Source organism: Lolium perenne, chromosome 3 (assembly GCF_019359855.2).
Source record: "Lolium perenne isolate Kyuss_39 chromosome 3, Kyuss_2.0, whole genome shotgun sequence".
NCBI classification, from domain to species: domain Eukaryota; kingdom Viridiplantae; phylum Streptophyta; class Magnoliopsida; order Poales; family Poaceae; genus Lolium; species Lolium perenne.
This window is the reverse complement of record NC_067246.2, coordinates 336,359,177-336,368,149: the sequence shown is the minus strand read 5'-3', so window position 1 is coordinate 336,368,149 and position 8,973 is coordinate 336,359,177.

Below are 8,973 nucleotides of genomic sequence, written 5' to 3'. Positions count from 1 at the left end.
GGATGATACATTATGATTAGTCTATCTATAAAGTTTGTGAAGTTATTGTTGCTGCAATCTTGTTATGCTTAATGCTTGTCACTAGGGCCCGAGTGGCATGATCTTAGATTTAAGCTCTATATTATTGCTTAGATTGTATCTACAAGTTGTATGCACATGTCACTGTCCGGAACCAAAGGCCCCGAAGTGACAGAAATCGGGACAACCGGAGGGGATGGTAGTGATGTGAGGATCACATGTTTTCATGGAGTGTTAATGCTTTGCTCCGGTACTTTATTAAAAGGAGTACCTTAATATCCAGTAGTTTCCCTTGAGGCCCGGCTGCCACCGGCTGGTAGGACAAAAGATGTTGTGCAAGTTTCTCATTGCGAGCACGTACAACTATAATTGGAAAACATGCCTACATAATTAATAATCTGGATGTTCTTTCTTAATGCCTTTGATTCCTATCAATTGCCCAACTGTAATTTGTTCACCCAACACTTGTCACTTATTGGAGAGTTACCACTAGTGTAGATCGCTGGGAACCCCGGTCCATCTCTCATCATTATATACCTGTTCTACATGTCATTGGAAGTAGTATCAACTATCTTCTGGTGCCATTGCTCTCATATTGCTATTACCGCTGCTGTGTTACTGTTACTACTGCTCTCATATTACTGCTACTTTCACATCACCCCTGTTGCTAGTGCTTTTCCAGGTGCAGCTGAATTGACAACTCAGTTGTTAAGGCTTATAAGTATTCTTTACCTCCCCTTGTGTCGAATCAATAAATTTGGGTTATACTACCCTCGAAGACTATCGCGATCCCCTATACTTGTGGGTCATCAGCGCTCATCAGCTTCCTCTGTGAGAATCGGAATATCTTCGCCTGGTCTACTGATGACTTGGTGGGTGTTCCGAGGGAGCTGGCTGAGCACTCTCTAAACGTCCGGAAGGATGCCAAGCCGGTGCGACAACCTTTGCGCCGGTTCGCTGAAGATTGGAGGAAGATTATTGGAGAAGAAGTGACAAAACTGCTGGTTGCCGGATTCATTGTGGAAGTCACGCACACTGAGTGGCTGGCCAATCCGGTAATGGTCGAAAAGAAAAAAGATGAGAACCTGGAGGCAAAAGCTCCAAAGGTGTGGCGCATGTGCATCGACTACACCAACCTCAACAAGGCTTGCCCAAGAGATCCTTTCCCTCTGCCACGGATCGATCAAGTGATTGATTCCACTGCTGGGTGTGAGTTGTTGTCTTTTCTGGATGCGTATTCCGGTTTCCACCAAATCCCCTTGAAAAAGGAAGATCAAATAAAAACTGCGTTCATTACCCCGCACGGGGCTTATTGGTATGTTACTATGCCTTTTGGTTTGCGCAACGCTGGTGCAACGTACCAGCGCTGTATGCAAAAATGCTTGTTTGATCAAATCGGAAAGAATGTGCAAGTCTATGTGGACGACATTGTGATAAAAACTAAGGTAAAAAACACCTTAATCGATGACATCCGGCAAACATTCGATAACCTAAGACGGTTCCAGATGAAACTTAATCCGGCAAAATGCACCTTCGGTGTCCCTGCCGGTAAGCTGCTCGGTTTTCTCGTGTCAAGCCGGGACATTGAAGTGAATCCGGTAAAAATCAGGGCAATAGAAAGAATGACTGTTCCACGGGAACTAAAAGATGTGCAAAAATTTACCGGAAGCTTGGCATCGCTAAGCCAGTTCATAAGCAGGCTAGGAGAAAAGGCTTTGCCGCTCTACGCTCTGATGAAAAAATCGGATACTTTCGTCTGGACCCCTCAGGCAGACGCGACGTTTAAAGAGCTAAAATCAATGCTAGCCACTGCTCCAATACTGGCTTCGCCACTGGAAAGAGAGCCCATGTTGTTATACATAGCAGCAACTAACCGGGTTGTGAGTGTTGTTGTGGTAGTAGAAAGAGAAGAGGAAGGAAAAACCGTCCAGAGGCCGGTATACTACCTGAGCGAGGTGCTCTCCTTCTCAAAGCAAAATTACCCACACTTCCAGAAAATGACTTATGGCGTGTTCATGGCTGCCACGAAGCTCAAGCACTACTTTGAGGAGCACCCCATGAAGGTGGTGAGTGAGGCACCCATCTCCGATATCATGTGCAACAAAGATGCTAGCGGCAGGATTGCCAAATGGGTGATTCAGATATCACCATGTGTACCGGTGTATGAAAGAAGAGATGCCATAAAATTGCAAGCTTTAGCTGATTTCTTGGTTGATTGGGCGGAAATGCAATACAAGCCGCCGGAACACAAGATAGAATACTGGAAGATGCACTTTGAGGGATCCAAACTCAAAGAGGGTCTAGGTGCAGGTGTGGTGCTCACCTCACCAAAGGGAGATCATCTCCGGTATGTTTTACAAGTGCATTTCAGGGCATCAAACAATGTCGCTGAATACGAGGCTTTGATCCATGGGCTTAAGGTCGCAAAAGAAATCGGTGCACACCGGATCATTTGCTACGGAGATTCAGATCTTGTGGTACAACAATGTTCCGGAGATTGGGACGCAAAAGATGCCAACATGGCCTCGTACCGGTTTCAAGTGCAAAAGATTGCCGGATTCTTCGAAGGATGCGAGTTTCACCATGTGCCGCGTGCAGAAAATGAAGCCGCGGATGCTTTGTCCAAGCTGGGCTCGTCTAGGCAAGAAATTCCTCCCGGAATAGCCTTGGCACATTTAAGAGTACCATCGATCAAACCGAGTCCGGAGTCGGAGTCAATTTTTGTACCAGAATCACATGTTGTACCAATGGATATCGACGAAGGAAACCCGGGGACTGTTCCGGTAAGCTCGGGGACTGTTCCTGTAAGTTCGGGAACTGCTGTGTCCATACCTGAGGAAACAATGCTGGTGGATAGCATGGACATAGATGTACCGGTGTTCCTAGTTCGGGAAGCACCCTCATGGGTTAAACCTATTAAGGAATTCCTGATCAACGGCACCTTGCCGGTTGACGAAAATGAGTCCAGAAGGATCCAGAGGAGATCCAAAGCTTACACCATCATCAATGGCGAGGTGTACAAGAGAAGTGTTACCGGTGTCCTCCAAAGGTGTGTGGAACCGGAAGAAGGAAAAGAAATGCTCGAGGAAATTCACCGAGGAGAATGTGGGCATCACGCTTCGTCGAGGGCGCTAGTGGCAAAAGTGTTCCGGCATGGGTTCTATTGGCCAATGGCTTTGGAAAATGCGGAGGATCTGGTAAGAAAATGCAATGGGTGCCAGAGGTACGGCAAGCAAAACCATACCCCAGCATCCGGTTTGAAGACTATACCGCTAACTTGGCCGTTCGCCGTTTGGTGCCTAGACATGGTTGGCCCATTCAAAACCGCAAGGGGAAACATGACCCACATCTTGGTTATGGTGGATAAATTCACCAAGTGGCTAGAGGTGAAACCCATTGCAAAATGTGATGGGCGCACAGCGGTAAAGTTCTTGAAAGATGTAATTTTGCGGTATGGCTACCCACATAGCATTTTCACTGACAATGGCACAAACTTTGCTCAAGGTGAGTTCAAAAGATTTTGTGAGGACAACAATATCCGGTTGGATTTGTGCTCAGTGGCACACCCACAAGGCAATGGCCAAGTTGAAAGAACAAACGCTTTGGTACTTTCCGGTATCAAACTGAGACTCATCGATGCGGTGGAAAAATCGCCGGGGTGTTGGCTCGATGAGCTACCATCCGTACTGTGGAGTATAAGAACAACTCCAAACCGGTCTACCGGATACACTCCATTCTTTATGGTTTATGGGGCAGAAGCGGTCATACCAACTGACATTCTCCATGATTCACCAAGGGTGCAACTCTATACCGAAGAAGAGGTAAAGGAGGCCCGAGAAAACGATGTGGATTTGCTAGAAGAAGCAAGAGAATTAGCTTTGGCAAGAACAACCATTTACCAGCAAAACCTCAGACGCTATCACAGCCGGAAGGTTAACCCGAGGGTGTTCCGGGAAGGAGACCTCGTGCTACGCCTAGTGCAGCGCACTGAAGGCCGACACAAGCTTTCCCCACCATGGGAAGGACCTTTCATTGTGAGCAAGGCTCTCCACAATGATGCCTATTACCTGATTGATGCACAGGAATGGAAGAAAGGAAAGGCGGACAGGTCCGGAGAAGAGACCAAGCGTCCGTGGAATGTAGCTCTGTTGCGTCCATTCTACTCTTGAAGTTGTGGTGTAAGAAGTTCCTTTTTGTACCTTATTTGCTATGAATAAAAGATGTCGGAACCTCGAATGAGTCTCGGGGACTATCCTTGCTAAAGTTGTATGTAACATGTTTATTTTTTCAGTTTACCGGTTGCTTATTGAACGTTTTTTCTTTCCGGTTTAGTAGTGTGCTAAACCCTACCGGAGTCTTCGACTCTGCTGCTGTCCGTAACTCGGCTTCATGGCAAGCAAGATAAACCAGTAGGGGATAAGCACATGAACTGCGAAGAGGGAGAGCGGGAAAGAACAATCCGGAAAAATCTAACTAACCCCGGTTATACCAGTTTTTTGGAAAAATTTCGAGTTATTTCTAAGTTCAAGAAAGTGCTTGCTTGGTAAAAGAACTTTGTGCTCATACGCCAAAAACGCCAAGAGAAGGTAGGCAGAGCCAAAGCAAAAGAGCCAAGTATGCATCAAATTGGACGCGGAAACAATTTCGGAATCATTGCAGTGCAAGAAAAGCAAATCAACAAGCAAATGTGCTAAGGCAAACATAATTTAATTAACTACCGGTGTAGCGTACCGGCATAAACTGTTGTACCACAACCAAAATAGAGGTTAAGTATTATCTTACATCATAAACCCCGGCATACCGGGGTAGAATTTAACGGGCAGTATTTCCAAGTTGGATAGGGCAAGCATATCACAGGCATCAGATAACAGGCAACATTCAGGCAACAGGGGCTTCGGGAGGAGCGTCGTTGGCATCAGGACCCTCTGGAGGCGCGTCACCGGCTCCGGCCTCATCAGCGTCTTCACCCTCCTCCTCGTCGCTCAGATAGTCCTTGACGTCTGCAGGAGGGGGGATGAAGGTGCGCATTTCAGCGTACTCCGCGATGTGATACACTCGATCCTTCCGCTTAGCGGTGAGGACCGGGTCCACGTCGGTTTCAGCCCCTTCGCGCACACCGGTGAAGGCGTCCAGGTCCAGCTCCGGGTACCAGGAGCAGGCAACGCGAAGCGCTGAGTCTGCTCCGGCACGGGCAGCAGAGCACTGCCACTCCCGGATCCTTCGGCCGGCACCCTTCAGGCGGTCGCTGATGAGGGAGAAGCTGTCTGGCACTTCTTCTCCAGGCCAGAGAGTCCTGTAGAGCTGGGCGGCCACCTGCGGAATGTCAGGGAGGTTCCGGTCCACGCAGCGCATATGGGAGACCCGCGCATTCAGCGCAACCAGCTGGTCATAGGGATCCCAGGGCGCACCCAGGTTCTTGTATGCCTGTAGCACCCGGCGCTCTCCAACCTTCTTTGCAACATGCGCCTGGGAGTCCGGGAAGAGCCCTGCAACACAAAGAAAAGAAGCTAAGCACATGCTACCGGGACAGATAAGCTTATAAGCAGGAACCGGAAAGGAAAAAAGAGAAACTCACGGAGGGCAAGCGCGTCAGTCTGCGTAACCAGAAGGTCGTACTCCTTCTGTTCCGCCTCCAGCCGCGCGGCCTTGTCCTCGGCTGCCTTCCGCGCCTTGGCGGCCTCCTCCAGCTCAGCCTGCAACACCACGTTGGCATTGCCAGCATCCTCCAGCGCCTCATGCAGCTTGGCCTCCGCAGCGGATTCAGCAGCCTTCAGCGCCTTGGCATGGTCAAGACCAAGCTGGATAAGCTGGTCCTTGAGTTCCTTGTAGCTGGCTTGCTGGGCGTTCAGGTCCTCCTGATGCTGCCATATAAGTTGGTCCTTCGCCTCTGGAACCCGGAAAGAGAGTGTTAGCAAAGTTGTACTGATACAATGGAGAGAAAGCAAATTAACTGGAAAACAGGAAGCGATACCTTGGGCGGCGGCAAGCTGCGTCTTGAGGGCCTCAATAGAAGCTTCCGGGATGGCTGTTGAAACAGAAAATCATAAATGTTAAGAATTGAGAGAAAGAAAGCTTTCCGGTAAAAAGATGCCGGAGGCGCAAATATTTACCTTGGCACTTGCTGTGTGCCTCAGCAAGGTCCCGGTGCTCCCAAAGAAGCTCCTCAAAGAGGATCTTCCGAGCGCCAGCCGTGGTCTGTTCAAGGAAATGGTGTTAGTTGAAAGCAAAGATCTTAACCCGAAACTCGGGGACTGGCTATGCCGGTTTTGCGTGTTTCTAATTAAGTTTCGCGCTAAGAACTACGCTCTCAACACGAAACTCGGGGACTGGGAGAATAGACAAGATTCAGCAAAAAAGAGAAACCGGCATAAAGTTGAAGGTTCAAGGAAAGATAGAAAAGAGCCAGAAAAACAGGAATCAAGATAAATCAAAAAATGGAACAGGCTTTGTGGGACTTACCATCATGTTGTTCGTGGCATCAAACCACGCGCTGTCCATCTCCTTGACGGCCCGACGCAGCCGCATGAAGTGCTCTTCTGAGCACCGTGCACCAACAGGGTCAGGCGCCGGTAGCCGGTCCTTGCCCAAGCCGCGGGTCGCCTTGGACATGTCCGCGGCGTTCCACTTCTCCGCGTAGGGCAGCAAATGCCCCAGCTCCCGGCCTTCGCGCTGGAATTTGGTGATCCGGCCAAGCAGGCCGGTGGCCTTCTCGTCGGCAGCGCTAGCGGCGCGGGCGACGTGTAGCGCCAAGGGCTGCTGGCCGATGGAGGGGGCGCTAGAGGCCGTTGCCTTGACAAGCGTCAAGGTCTTGGGCGGCGGCGCTGTTGGAGTGGCACCGGCTGGCTCGGTGCGAAGAGCTTCCGGCGGTGGCGTTGGCGTGGTCCTGGGAGAAGGGGGAGCGCCAGGCGCGTCACCCGGGTTGGAGCTTGCCGGCGCGGAAGGTTTCGGCGCGGCTCTGGAGGGGGAAGACATCTTGGTCTTCTTCTTCTTCTTCTTTTCTAGGACGGGAGGAACCAGAGGTTCCGCCCGCCCGGCAGCTTCTTCTCCGGTGCCGATGTTGCTGGCGCCGGTGTCTTGGTTCTCGGGAGGGGAGACAAGGTCCTCCTCCGCGCGGTGATCTGGCGGTGTAGGGGCCGCGCGCCCCGAACTTGTAGTGCCTCCCAGAGGGGAGGCAGAGATGGTGCCGGCACCAGATGGTGCCGGCACCAGATGGTGCCGGGCTGGAGTGAGGAGGAGGAGTTGAGGTCCTTGCGGATCCGGCAGAGCCCTCAGGCCTGGGGCCGAGCTTGAGCGAGGGACAGAGAGAGAAATCCTGTGAACACAAACTTGTAACCTGTGGAGATCAATAAAGAAGATGATCTAGAGCGAGTTCTTCCTTGTGTCTTTCTTCTTCAACCTCTAGCCTTGGCTAAGTTCTTGAGGAAACCATCCGGAAGTTCATCCCATCTAATCACAAACCCTCCCCCGAATCCTCTAGCGTCCATACGGCCCCAACTTAAGCCATCCTATGGCATCTGTCTGTTCACCACGACGACAGTCACTGTCCCAGATTTAATGGAGGCATGAACCCACTATCGAGCATAAATACTCCCTCTTGGAGTCACAAGTATCAACTTGGCCAGAGCCTCTACTAGCAACGGAGAGCATGCAAGAACATAAATAACATATATGATAGATTGATAATCAACTTGACATAGTATTCAATATTCATCGGATCCCAACAAACACAACATGTAGCATTACAGATAGATGATCTTGATCATGATAGGCAGCTCACAAGATCTAACATGATAGCACAATGAGGAGAAGACAACCATCTAGCTACTGCTATGGACCCATAGTCCAGGGGTGGACTACTCACACATCGATCCGGAGGCGATCATGGCGATGAAGAGACCTCCGGGAGATGATTCCCCTCTCCGGCAGGGTGCCGGAGGCGATCTCCTGAATCCCCCGAGATGGGATTGGTGGCGGCGGCGTCTCTGGAAGGTTTTCCGTATCGTGGCTCTCGTGACCGGGGGTTTCGCGACGACGAAGACTTTAAGTAGGCGGAAGGGCAGGTCGGGGCGTCACGAGGGCCCACACGATGGCCGGCGCGGCCAGGGCTTGGGCCGCGCCGCCCTGTTGTGTGGCCACCTCGTGGCCCCACTTCGTTTCCTCTTCGGACTTCTGGAAGCTTCGTGGAAAAATAGGCCCCTGGGCGTTGATTTCGTCCAATTCCGAGAATATTTCCTTACTAGGATTTCTGAAACCAAAAACAGCAGAAACAAAGAATCGGCTCTTCGGCATCTCGTCAATAGGTTAGTGCCGGAAAATGCATAATAATGACATATAATGTGTATAAAACATGTGAGTATCATCATAAAAGTAGCATGGAACATAAGAAATTATAGATACGTTTGGGACGTATCACGCCACACTTCACAGTGTGGCGCCGATGCCACCGGCGCCACACATCCACTTAAGTGTGGCGCCCGCGCCCGCCCCCAGCCCGACCCAGCCTTCTTCTTTCTTTCCTCTCTGCTTCTCCTCCTCCAACTGCCGCCGCCGGCCGCCTCTCCTCCGCCGGCCGACCCAGCCTTCTTCTTTCTTTCCTCTCTGTTCTCCTTGTACGGAATGCTGGCCATGTGGAGATTGTCCCCCACGACTTGGCCGCTTTCAACAACTATCTCCAATGGTTTCATGAAAGCACGCGTATCGAGTTAGTGAAACCCGCGTATGAAGACGACATCTTGTATGACCCCATCGAGTTCGATGAGGTTGCGCAAAGCCAGCACGACTCCTTTGCTCGCAGAGGAAGATCGACTTCTATTGCTTCCGAGCTGAACTTCGTGGTAATGTATTCTCTCGTTAGCTAGTACATCATCTACATTGGCATGTGATCGCTCAAAATTTGTATAATATGTTTGTCGCAGCGGTCTGAGATCCAAAAAACAGCTCAGGAGTGCGAGATTG